Raw genomic sequence first — 14,121 nt, forward strand, 5'->3', positions numbered from 1 at the left:
ATCCTTAATAATCGACTCCAACATCTCCCCAGCCACTGAGGTCAGACTACCTGGCCTAAAAGAGTGGAGTGACATTTGCAATTTTGCTGTCCTGTGGAACCATTCCAGAATCTAGTGATTCCTGAAAGATCACGACTATTGCCTCCGCTATCTCTTCAGCTACCTCTTTCAGAACCCTGGGGTGTAGTCCATCTGTCCCAGGTGAGTAGCTACCTTCAGATAATTCAGCTTCCCAAGCACCTTCTACCTAGTAATAGCAATCTGCCTCCTGACCCCCTCGAACTCCCGGCATATTGCTAGTGTCTTCTGCAGTGAAGATGGTTGCAAAATACTTTTTTAGTTCATCCACCATTTCCTTGTACCCCATTACTACTTCCCCAGCACCATTTTCCAGCAGTCCGATCTCTACTCTTGCCTCTTTTTGAGGTCTCAACAAAACCCTGTACAAACCTCACCAAAACTTTACATTTGTACTCCATGCGATGAAGGCCAACATTATTACTGGGTTCCTAGCTTAGCCACAGATCTTTCTATACACTAATACTTCCTAGTTTCTGACCTTTCACAAATAAGAGTCAGTTCCCAATTATCTTGCAGGTCTGCTGTGATTCTCCAACCCTGCCGATAAACCACACCCCACTGTGTGGGACATAACCCTATATGCCCTCTGGCAAGTGGCCATTTTCCTGGCTGGAACCCAAGGGATGGGAGGGGGTGCCAAGAGATAGGTTGCCACTCTCTTTACCAATAAGATAGGTGGTTACTTTCTCTGCTGGAACCACAAATGCACGGTACAGAGAGTCACAGGCTAGAGCTTAGGGTGGGCAGTCATGCATCTGGTTGGGTCCATGGGTCAAGCTCCCATTGTCCCTGCAGTAACTCCTGGCGTGCACTGTCACTGTCCCAGATTGAGGCTGTGACTTCCCTGCCCGGTACTGTGGTTGGGCCAACACTTTCCCAGTTAAAGCCATTTCCAAATGATCAATCTCCCAGCTGGAGACATGGCTGCTGACACTCTTCCAGCTGGGACCCTGGGATTTGCCCAGATGAATCTCATGAACTTAATGGCTCCTCTGCTGAACCATTCACAGGTGAAATACCTCATCCAGTTGCATTATATTACGCTGTGAGTCTGATGCCTTTCCATGTGTTTTGGATTACAAAAAACATAGAACATTAGGGCCATTCAGCCCACAATGTTGTACTGAACCAGTTAAAAAGCAAATCAGAAACCCCAAACACTAATTCCTCCTACATACACAATATCCATATCCCTCTATTTTCCTTATATCCATGTGCCTACAGATTAAAAATCTTTAATGTATTTCCCTCTAACACCAGACCAAGCAGTGCATTCTAGGCATCCAGCACTCTCTGAGTAAAATACTTGTCCCTCCCACTTTTAACGCATGCCCTCTATTATTAGACATTTTGACCCCGGGAAACAGATATTCCCTGTTTGCTCTATTTATGCCTCTCATGATCTTGTAAACTTTTCCCAGGTCAGCCTCTGCCGCACTGGAGACAACAATCCAAGTTTATCCAGTTTCTCATGATGTTGCATGCCCTCTAAACCAGGGAGCGTCCTGGTAAACCTCTTCCGCATCCTCTACAAAGCCTCAACGTCCTTCCTATATGAGGCAACCAGACTACACACAATAGTCCAGATATGTACCAGAGTTCTGTAAAGTTGCAACATAACGTCTTGACTTTTGAACTCAGTGCCTTGACTAATAAAAGCAAGCATTTCATAAGCCTTCTTAACCACCTTATCGACATGCGTAGCCACTTTAAGGGTACTATGAACTTGGTTTTCAAGATCTCTCTGCTCAGCAATACTGTTAAGAATCTTGCCCTTAACAGTGAACTGCCTCCTTGCATTTGCCTAACCCAGGTGCAACACCTCACATTTATCCAGGTTAAACCCCATCTGCCACTTTTCTGCCCATATCTATAACTGATCTATATCCTGCTATATTCTTTTCCAGTCTTCTACACTGTCCACAACTCCACCAATCAGCCACAAACTTACTAACCCACCCATCTACACTTTCATCTAGGTCATTTATAAATATTGCAAATAGCAGAGGTCCCAGCACAGATCCCTGTGGAACACCACTAATGACAGACTTCCAGCTCAGATAAGTCCCTTCAATCATTATGTGCAAACTAGTTCTGAATCCTATTTTTGATATATTACAGGATCATAGAGACATATAGCACAGAAATGATTGTCTGCTACCACCACCATGCCTGTCTACATTAAGCCCATCTGCCACACATTTCCCCATTATCCATTACTTTATATCACAACCTTTTGTATGACACCTTTCCCACGAGGCAGATAGTCCACTCAATTTGCCCCTTGCCCTCATCCCTCTATCTCCTTTGACTTACAAGTTACAGATGGTAGAAGTATGCATCACTGACTCAACCATACACATCTCTCCCTGCTTTATTTCTTTCACCTTCAGCAGCCTGGCCCACACATACACGTGTTGCTCAATGTCCAATCTGACCCACGTTTCAGCACTGCCAGTAATTGGGAGAATTGTGTGATATCGGGTAAGCCATGGGATCTGAATGATCTTCGGGACAAGAGGCAAGGACAAAATGAGTGACAGTTTTCCAGATGCAGCCCTGCTGATCAACTAGCCAAGCCAACTTGCTGTTGCCAGTACCAACAAGCTTCTAGGCTCAGTTTTCCTCAAGGCCATCTTTTAAAGTCACCTACAGTTTTGCCCTCCCAAAGATCGCAGCCTTTCCACCAGCTGTAGAGACTTGAGGGGCAAACGTTATGAGGACAGCCAGTGTTATATGGAACAGAGCCACAAAGGATATACAACATTATTGGTTTATTTGCCTGTGCAGCATGCTGAGTGTTTATTTATCAGTATGGTTTGAGCTGTTTATTCGGTGTTGACTTTTGTTTTCACTATGGACAGGTTGGTGCCTGCAGTCCTGGTCTGAGGGAAGGTGAACTGTGGAACTACTGGTGAACGTAGAGTTGAGGCCACAGTTCAAGTCAAGTCACTTTTATTGTCATTTCGACCATAACTGCTGGTACAGTACACAGTAAAAATGAGACAATGTTTTTCAGGACCATGGTGTTACATGACACAGTACAAAAACTAGACTGAACTATGGAAAAAAAACAACACGGAGAAAGCTACACTAGACTACAGACCTACACAGGACTACATAAAGTGCACAAAAACAGTGCAGGCATTACAATAAATAATAAACAGGACAATAGGGCAGTAAGGTGTCAGTCCAGGCTTCGGGTATTGAGGAGTCTGATAGCTTGGGGGAAGAAATTGTTACATAGTCTGGATTGCCCAAATCACAGCCAGTCCAGCTATGCTTTGCTTTGCCTCTTCCTCCTCCACTCCCCCTCGTGCTCCAGCTCCTCGGTCACTCATTGCAGAGCTGGCAGTGAGAGTTGTGTCCTCGAGGTGCTGAGACTGTACAAGGAACAAGGGACATTTGCTCTGCCTCAATATCTTAATTACACTCTTGGAAAACCATGGACTGTTGGTATACTACTGCCAAACCATGCTACCAACACGAGGAATGTGGGCCCAGATCTTTGCTTATTAAGTAGTCTTCTTTTTCACAGCTACCTCTGTCATGCCAGCAAAACTATTTCAGCTACTTATGAAGAAAGATTGAGCAAACTCCCTTTGGAGCAAAAGAGGATGAGAGGTGACTTGATAGAGGTGTTTAAAATGATAAGAGGCATCAATAAAATGGACAGCCAGCATCTTTTGCCCAGGGTGGAAATGGCTAACATGAAAGGGCATAACATTAAGATAATTGGAGGGAGGCACAGGGAGGAATTCTGAGCTTGGTTTCTTCACACAGAGAGTGGGGAAGTGTATGGAATGCACTGCCAGCAGTGATGGTAGAGTTGGATGCATTAAGGGCATTTAAGAAACTCTTAGGAAGGCTCATGGACAAAACAAAAAATAGAAGGCGATGCAGATCTTGGAGTAGGTTAAAAGGTTGTCACAACATCATAGGCTGAAGGGTCTGTGCTGTTCTGTACTGTTGTACATTCTATATTCTATGTACTGCACCATTCCCTATTTCTAAAGCTGGAAAATATGGCCTCGGAATAAGGAGCGAGGATCTAAGGATTTGTAGAATCTGGAACGCACTGTGGGCAGTACTGTCGAAACTCTCCCAGCATTTGAGAAGTACCTTGACAAGTTCTTGTACGGCTAGGTACTGGTAAACAGGATTAATACAGATGGACAGAAATGGTTGACATGCATAGGCTGAGGAGTTTTTTTCTGTGCTCTACAGCTCTATGGCTCTGTAACTATGATTTCTGCCTGGATTACTTTCACAAGATGTATCAAAAATAGTGAAGTGTTTCAAGAACTAATAACTTATTTTTCTTTTATTTATTGAACCACTTCATTAAATAAAAGGAAAACAAGTTTTTACTTATTGAAATAACATTTCAAATATAGTTTCTTTTCTTTTTTACCTTTTCCTGTTGCAGGCTACATTCCCTCTGAAGATGTAATCCTTTCTGAAGGATGGAACTTCCTGACAAAAGTTCCAGCCTAAGTTTTATGTTGGTTTTGTGCTTGGAGATACAGCAGAGTAACAGGGTCTTCCGGCCCACTTACACCCATGTAGCCAATTAACCTGCTAACCCCTACATCTTTGGAATGTGAGGGGAATCTGCATCTCCAATACACTGGATACAAGAAAATAGTGAACACGGCCCAGTCCCACACTAGCTCAGTGACAGCTTCTTTTCCGCAGTCATCAGCTTCTTGAGCTGACCTGCACCAACCTAACCCTAGCTCAGCAACAAAATATTATGGACCACTACTTGCACTACCATGAACTTGTTTCTGACTGCGTTTTTTTTTGTGTGAAGGTCTAGTTTTGTAGTCTTTTTCTTCCTTTACTACCAGTAAAATAATGTACAATCTAAGTTCGATACGTTATTGCCTGAACTGTGGTACCCGTACCTCACAATATGTGACAATAAATGTGCCTTGTTTTTCACGCCATGATCACCCAAAATTCTATTTTTTCCAAGAGCAAATCTTGCTCAAAATCTTGTCCGGTTGAAAATACACAAGTCATGAAAATGAACTCTGCATTACCATATGCAATCCCTGTTAGCACATCTGACCTTTCGCTTGTGTCAGACACACCTTTAACAATGTCATTAGCTGTGTGCTGCATATTTCCACCCAAACTTCCACATTTTCAGCATAAACATGAGCACATTCCATTAGCTTGTTACTTTTCCTATGACTTAAAGAAAGTGCTGACTTCAAGAACTTGGCTTGGACAGCATCAAAACCCATTTCAGACTCTGCATGCATTTTTCAAAGGCAACAGAGTGGGACAAAACACATACCTCCAGGGTCAAGGAAAGCTTTTATCACACCATTATAAGACTATTGAACAGTCCCTTGGCCTCACAACCTACTGCATCATGGCCTTGCACCTTGTACAGAACTGTAACACTTTGTTCTGCATTCTGTGTACCTCAATGTACTGATGGATGGATCTGTATGGATGGCACGCAAAACATTGTTTTTTATTGTACCTCGGTCCAAGTGAAAATAGTAAACCAATTTCCCAATTTCTCCCGCATTTATTGACTGAGAGACCCGGTCGATGGGTTCCTCCAGCATTCTGTTACTGTGGGCATTACTATAGCCTTGACTGGCCACTCAGATTGGTTCAGAGACCACAGGGCAGGAGGCACGTATGTCAGCAAGGAATTCACTCCCATGAGCCTTTAGAGACGCCACATCCCATATGTGCAGGCCGCAAAGAAGAATACAGCTGTCAATCAACAATTGGTCGTTGCAAATTGTCCCTTGATTAGGCTATGGTTAAATCAGGGGTTGCCGAGCAGCGAGGCGCAAAGAGCTGGAAGGGCCTATTCCACCCTGTAGCTCAATAAATAAATTAAATTAAATTAAACAGGAAACATACCCATTCCTTCAGGGTGCAGGTCATTGTGTATCACAGAAGGATTTCTGATGTAATAGTTCTGGGAAATAAGAGTGACTCCTTTATTCTTAGGAACTGCCTCTGCTCAGAGGGACACATCCAGGACACAAGGAATGCCCTCCAAGTCCGTAGCTACTCACCTTGTGAGTTCTCCAACCACAGCAGCTGAGTGTAAATCCACGCATGCACTCGGAGTGGTAGTCAGTGGAAAGCATCGCTGGTCTCCGCACGGGGAGACCTTGTCTTCACCAGTCCTGGAGTACATAACAACCAGAAGTACAGGTGCAATGGTGGGTGATACTTGGTCCGCAGCCTCCTAAACGGAGTCAACCGTTGGAGGAGGAGGAAATTAGAAAACCAGATTCTGAGGGCCTTGCAGCAGAGGCTGGAAGGCAACAGGAGCAGAAGGAAAAGAGGGCCATCAGGAGGACATCCCTGCCCAGCACCACAACCTCATCTTCACAGGCAGGAAGTAAACTGATGCAGCCGGACAGACACCTCTCATCCAAAATTACAGCACACATTGCAGGCCAAACATTCTTTTTACCCATTCATTCAAGGAATGCTGGCATTCTTTGCCTATTATGGGACTGGCACACACACACGCTCTCTCTCTCAATTTAGAATTGAGGCATGGTTTAACTGGGAGGAAGTGTAGACATATGGATGCAAGGTGAGATGAGACATGATCAGAAAAGTGCTTATAAGTAGGTCAAAGGAATTATTCAAACCCAGTGCCTTCAAAACCATGGATGAGAATTCAGCAGCAAAAGAGCTTCGACTGCAGGGTACTGGTTAGGTAATGTTACAGAAGTTGAAACAATCAGTCATAGAGATGGCATGTACGTGTGGAATCCGAACTGAATTGAGTCCGAGTTCAGGACTGCTGGCAGCAGCAGCAGCACTATAATTTGAATCAGGATCGTTTTCAAAATCTATACTGATGGAATTCAAATAAAAAAATAAAATTGATCCAGTAATGTTTTGAATATAAATCACTGGTCTATGTTGGTGGGCCAATTTTCTCCCCACAAGTTGAAGTACGCAGTGGATTCAGTTCCCAACAATTCTTCCTGGTATTTGATTACACAGTAGAGATTCTTCTGGTCTGCTAAGGATATTGCGACATCCAGTCACTTAAACAGGAAGGGCAACAGTATCAGGGGGATGAATTGGAATGGAAGAGTGATGCTGCAGCCTCATAGTTCCAATAACTTAGCTTTAATCATGACCTTCAATGCTGTTTGCATATTCTGCCTATGGTTGTGTTGGTTTCCTCCGGGTACTCCAGTTCCATCCCACAAAGAAAGGCATATGGGCTGACATCTATACAAATAGTCCGAGTGTAGAAGTGAACGGTAGAAGAATAACGGGAGCTGATGGAGAAATGGAAGGGAATAAAAATAATAGGGATTAGAATTGATGGGCTTTTGGTGGTGTCAATATGATGGATCAAAATGCCTTTACCTTATGAATGACATTATGACCCTTCATTAACTTAGCATGGTTATCTGGTCACTGATTGCTATGAATTTAATGGAAGTGGAATTGGAATTGGTTTATTATTGTCACAACCAACCTTCTTTAGATTGTATTGGCTCCTGTGAAGTCTGAGGCTCAGAGGCTGTTGCACTGAAAGGCAGCCCAGTCATCAAAAGGAGAACACTTTGCAGCTCATAATTCCTACTGCCAATGTTGTGACTGTGAGTGAAGTCACCAGAGAGATACAACCGGCAGATATAAAGGTCTTTATTTGGGACACTCACAAGCTGACAGTCTTTGGAGTCACTCGAGAGAGAGACTCCCCAACCCAACATTACAGCATATTTTTATATGTAAAAGAACACAGGTCACAGGACTGTTTCTATAGTTACAATGTCACCATAATGCTTCTTTTGAGTTTCATGTAATTTTTCAAATACCTTGATTTTCCCACCAACACAGCCGAGATGAGTTACTGTAACCTCTGAGTCGTATTCATGCAATGGGTGTTGATTGCATTCATGCATATGCAGAAATCTCAGGTCAATTAGATGTTTCCTAGTCTGCAATTTACTCTAAGGTGCAGCTTCAGTAAGACCATTGTTCTGAGCTGCATTTTAAATTCAATCTATAATCTATATTCAGATCTGAAGACTGGTTGATGTTAACATTTACTATATTGCATATCCCCAGAATATGCCCTAACACCTCCAGATGAATATCTGAAGTGCTGGAACTAAAATACTATCATATGTCATGTGATAATGTATGGATACTATGAGTTTGAACCTCTGTGTCCCAGTTTTCAACACAGAAACAGGCTCAATGAGTCTTGATGTACACTATAATACATCATTTTAATACTTAGAATTACAGAGTCATACAATCATAGAGGAATAAAATAGGCCCTTTACTCCATCTGGTCAACTGTGTTGCCTAGTGAGCTAGACCCATCTACCTGCATTTGGTCCATAGTCCTCTGAACCCCTTCTGCCCATCAACTTGTTTACATGTGCCTAATATGGCTGCCTCAACCACTAATGTTGGCATTCATTCCAAATATGTATCACCATTTGCTTGAAGTAGCTAATGTTGATATTCCTTTTAAATCTTTAAGCATCCCTTTCCTGGAAAAAATATGTGCTTTCACTCTGCCTTCATGATCTTATATACCTCCATGAGACCATTCCTCAATCTCAATATTTCGGGATGTAAATTCCTAGTCTATACAAGCTCTTCTTGTAAGTCAAGTCCAGGCAACATTTTAGTAATTCTTTTCAGCATGCATGAACAAAACTTTTCTCAGAAATTTTCCATTTCTAGCAAAGAATCTTTCTCCATTTGCATTTTTTTTACTTCACAGTTACTGGAACTAAAAAATGTTGCAATCTGCAGATATTTTTCAGAAGGAAATATTAATCTTCTCATATAACAACTATTTTTAACAATGTAGATAGAATGACCTTACTTGCCAGTCTTTGAATTGCCTAACTATTGGTGGTGCAATAGTAATTTGCACAATGGTACCAGCCACAATGCCAATCAAATCATACAGCTTCTCCTGAAGGTGAAGGAATCCGAGAAGTATTGTGTGAAATGCTAAGCTACTTTGGCAGTGAATATTGCCAAATACCATGTATATATCAAACATTGTTATATTGAAGTTATTTTACATATTCCTGAATCTCAATATATACTTGATGTTACCAGATCTGCCAATGGTTCAACAGTGACTTCCAGTAATTTAACATGCCATTATCAATGGTTTGCCATCTGCTGCTCCCCAAATCTTCTGACTGCAGAAAGTGATTAATCAACAAATAGAAACATGGAAAACCTACAGCACAATACAGGCCCTTCGGCCCACAATACTGTGCCAAACATGTATTTACTTTAGAAATTATCTAGGGTTACCCATAGCCCTCTATTTTTCTAAGCTCCAATTATCCATCCAGGAGTCCCTTAAAAGACCCTATCGTATCTACCTCCATCACCGTCACCGGCTGCCCATTCCGCTCCCTACGTAAAAAATGTACCCCTGGCATCTCCTCTGTACCTACTTCCAAGCACCTTAAAACCGCGCCTTAAAAATGATAAAACTCAAGTGGCGGGGAAATTAAACTGGAGAGAGTATGTCTCTTCCCCTTTATACAGTCTGCCTAATTCTTCATTCCATGGCTAACTTTGGTTTAATTGGTAGTGAATTCAGGACCATCGGCAGCAGCAGCTCTTTCATATGCATAAGGATCAGTTTCTTTATATGATGGAATTCAGATTAAAGTGAAATGATCGATTTACACGATGACTGTGTATCAGTGCTGTGTGCCAATAGGCCTAGAGTATGACGGTGGTGCAGTGGTTAGTTTACTGGGCTAGTACATCTAATCCAAAGACTTGAGAAAACAGAGAATTGGGTTCAAATCCCAAAATGGCAGGTGGGAATAAGAATTCAGTTCAAAATCTACAACAGGAAGGAAGGGATAAAATGAACAACTAGATTTAGTATTGCTCACGATAATAATATTGCAGATTGTTGTTCAGAGCATATCGGGTTCAGTAATGCCTCACACAGGAGTTAGATTTAGCATATCTCTGACTTACTAATGTGATTGGCTTTGAAATGGTCGAGCTAGACATCCAGTGGTATCCTTGCATTCAAAGAGAGGAAGAATACAGTGCATTGCAGTAAAGCAGCCAGTAAATCTGGATTCACGTCTGACCCCTGTTAATATGCATGTTGAGCTTGCACTGTCTCCCTTTAACTCTGTGTGTTCCCTGGGTGGGTTTGCTCCCACTCTCCAAAGATAGGCAAGCTATTAAGTTGAGGTTATTGTCATGTGCACAAATTCGGTGAGGTACATGTACGATAAAAAGCACCCTTACAGCAGCATTACAGACACACAGGTTCAAATCATAACACACCAAACATGAATTATACATAAATTATTCAAGACTATGAAGACAGTGACACAATCAGATACAAGTCTACGGTCATGCAAGTTGATGCTGTTGGGCCCTGAGCTCCCAGTAGAGCATAGGCCATCGATGCCCTCCCGTCCCCATCACCATAGAAAGGGTGCAGAGGAGATTTACAAGGATGTTGCCTGGATTGGGGAGCATGCCTTATGAGAATAGGTTGAGTGAACTCGGCCTTTTCTCCTTGGAGCGAAGGAGGATGAGAGATGACCTGATAGAGGTGTATAAGATAATGAGAGGCATTGATCATGTGGATAGTCCAAGGCTTTTTCCCAGGGCTGAAGTGGCTAGCACGAGAGGGCATAGTTTTAAGGTGCTTGGAAGTAGGTACAGAGGAGACGTCAGTTTTTTTATGCAGAGAGTGGTGATTGCATGGGATGGGCTGCCAGCGGCGGTAGTGGAGGCAGAAACGATAGGGTCTTTTAAGAGACTCCTGGTTGGCTACATGGAGCTTAGAACAATAGAGGGCTATGGGTAAAGCCTAGATAGTTCTAAGGTAGGGACGTGTTCGGCACAGCTTTGTGGGACAAAAGGCCTGCATTGTGCTGTGTGTTTTCTATGTTTCTATGTTTCTATCCTCTGTTCTGAGACAATTTCTTGAGGGTTGACCAGTAGTATCCCCATGGTCTACTTCCAGCCTCTCTCTTCTTTGAACATCCCTATTTCCTCTTTCCTGGGAGATTCCACTTTAATGTCTGCTTGGTAATGTTGTTGGTTGCCTTCCCCAAGCTGTGGCCAATTCACCCCCATTTCTGTTTGCGTATTTAAATCTCTATAGGTCCCTGGTGGATGTTTTCCTATGGTATCTGGTTGATTACTTTGTCAGTCCATCTGATGCTTAGGATCCTTCTTAGGAATTGGTCGATAAAAGCCTGCAGTTTTTATAGTAGTGGTCCATAGCGTAGAGGTGAGATTAGGCTGGTGCAGGTCAATTCAAGTACCTAATGGCTTGTAACTTTTCCTGAAGCCGGTAGTGTGGCATTTCAGTCTTCTGTACCTCCTGTCCAACATAACAGTGAGAAGAGGACAGTTTAATTGTCCACTATAAATCGTTCCTGGTCTAGAGGTGAGTTATATAATATGCAGAGAGATGATCAAAATGTGAGGACAATACATTGGAACCAGTATAGCATTTGGATTTGTATAAATGGTGCTAATTTGCCAATGCAGACTCAGTGAACCAAAGCCCTATTTCTGTCACACACCATCCTTGTGTAGAAATCTATCATGGTTCTTACATTGCTACTTGGTACAAATCTTGCAACTCCCTTCCCAATATGAAGCACTTACATCAGGAGTACAACAGTTCAGGAAAGTGACTCATCTCTAATTTTTTAAAGGTCATTAAGAAGTGGAAAATAAATATTGGCCTTGCCCTGCAAAACAAAAATCTAAAAAATGAATATGTAAAATGACGAATAGAGTGTCTGATAGGTGTCAGACTTCATGGAACCTGCATCATGACTCCAACCAGGTCTAATTTCAACCCAATGGCCTGATGAATGGTCTCAGCCCAAACCCGCTATAGCTGCTGCCTGATCTGTTGAGTTCCTGCAATATTTTGTGTGTTTTGTTATAATTTCAACTTGAGTATTTTCCGAGCTGATATAAAGTGAGTTCAAGATGATGGAAGTGCCCCACAGAAGTGAAGGCTTGTGGGCTGTAATGCCCACAGTGCAGTGCCCACTGTGAACTGCTGGTTTTTTTCTGCTACAGCTTCATTATGGTGTTCAAATGGTTGTTGTGATGTGTCTAGTGTGGTTGTGTATTGGGTATGCTCGTCGCTTTCACTTTCATCGCTGGCTTGCAGTCTCGCAAAAAGGAGAGCTGAATGTGTACGTCTCTCCCTGCCGGTACGTAGCCTCTCCAACAGCAAGCCTCATGTGGTGCCACTTCGCTGGTAGCACATGGAAACTGAACTCCTTTTGGACTCAGTCTGAACTGTAGAGGACAGGAAGGAGGACTGGCCCCTGAACACATAGCATGCTGGCCCACCGGCGAGTGGACACACTCTAGTGCCCGTGAACCAGATCTCTTGCTATGGGCAAGCAGCCCCACTGCCTTTGGGGCAGCCTTGGGAGAGACAAACCAACAGGAGAAAACCCAGACAGAAACTCTGAAGTAGAGTCCGTAAGGTGGCTGGACATCATTGAACATCCTTCTGGGAGCTCCTGCAGACAAGATGGTGCCAAATGTATTGATTCATAAGCTTTCCTCCAACCACACTGGTGAGGCCAAGAGGGGGATCTTGACGAATGGGCCCCTCAGGATCTCCATACCTTCAGTCCAGGCTTGTGATGATGATGATCGTCACCCATTGTTCTTCGAGACAGACGGATGCCAAACAACAAGCTTCATTATGAGAGGAACCAGCATACGTAAGATGCGAAAGGCAAGAAGGTAATTACAGATGCATTCCGATGGATGCCCACGTAATACTGCTTTGGATTTGTCTGACATTGGGATCCAGAGGCTGTTTGATTTGTTAAAAGAAAGTTGCCTACTTTTCAGGAACTAGGACACTTCACTATCACAGAATTGTCCCTCCTTGCTTATCCAGTTTCAAATCAAGACATGCTTTTCTGCTCTGCGGTAATGTCAAGTCCCAGCTCACTGATATCACCAGCTGTTTTTAGGACAGCTAAGTTCTAATAAGGCAACAGATGCGTCCAGATCCTAGCCGCATTTTGTACACCAGCACTTTGTGTCCTCTGTGGGCAAATGTCAAAAGAGATGGATGGTTTGGACCTCAAATCTTCCTGATCATCAGAAATGAATGAGCTAAAGTGGAGGATTATTAACAACAGCCATTGCATGCTCTGCCTAGCATCAGTGGGGAGAAGCACAGAAATAATACAACCTGAAATGTCAAACTTTATTTTTTTCTCTCTCTGCAGACGTTGTGTATTACCAGCATTTTCTGTTTTGAGAGAACTGAATTTTATATAGTGAAGAGAAACAACTTCATTATGTTGATACTTAACTTGATGTTACTACTGTATGATCTACTTTCATTCTGAAATACAGTTGTATTGAAGTCAAAAAACTGAATCAAAGTGGAACTTGCTGCTGTTGTGACTGTGATCGCAGCCACTGGAGAGACACTGAAACAAATGATATAGAAACCTTTATTTAGCACAATAGCAGGCATTCTCATGGAGGTGCTGTTGATAGAGGCTCCCTCACTCAACATGAGATCACATATTTAAATGCTAAAGATCGAAGTAAATGGCAGGACAATTCTACAGTCACAATGTATTCATGAGGTTTTCTTTAAGTTATGAATAATTTTCAGACACCTAGATCTTTACACTAATACTCCAGGCACCCTAGATTTCAATCACCACCATCTCTGAGCTGCACTCGTGCATTTGCACACGTCTCAGGCCAATGGAGTTTTTCCCCGTTCGCAATCGACCGCAGTCTGCGGCTCCGAGACCATTGTTCTGAGCTGTATTTTAACTCAATCTACAATCCACATTCAGATCTGAAGACTGGTTGCTGTTGGAATTAATATATGCTACATTCCATAATGTTCCCTAACACTGCCACGGGATAATGGGTTTAGCATTACTGACCAGATGAGAATTTCTAGGCAAATTAAAGCTACACAGATATTTCCATAGTTTGGCTGCTGTTGCTACCGTGGTTATTGTGACTATTTCAGCA

The 14,121-nt window shown here is 42.7% G+C and overlaps 1 protein-coding gene across 3 annotated transcripts in view; it reads right to left on the minus strand.

Annotated features, from left to right (window-relative positions):
- Positions 1-14,121, minus strand: part of LOC132397158 (uncharacterized) — an 84,575-nt gene that overhangs the window by 33,162 nt on the left and 37,292 nt on the right. The window lies entirely within an intron of this gene.

This window comes from Hypanus sabinus, chromosome 7 (assembly GCF_030144855.1).
Source record: "Hypanus sabinus isolate sHypSab1 chromosome 7, sHypSab1.hap1, whole genome shotgun sequence".
Classification (NCBI taxonomy): Eukaryota; Metazoa; Chordata; class Chondrichthyes; order Myliobatiformes; family Dasyatidae; genus Hypanus; species Hypanus sabinus.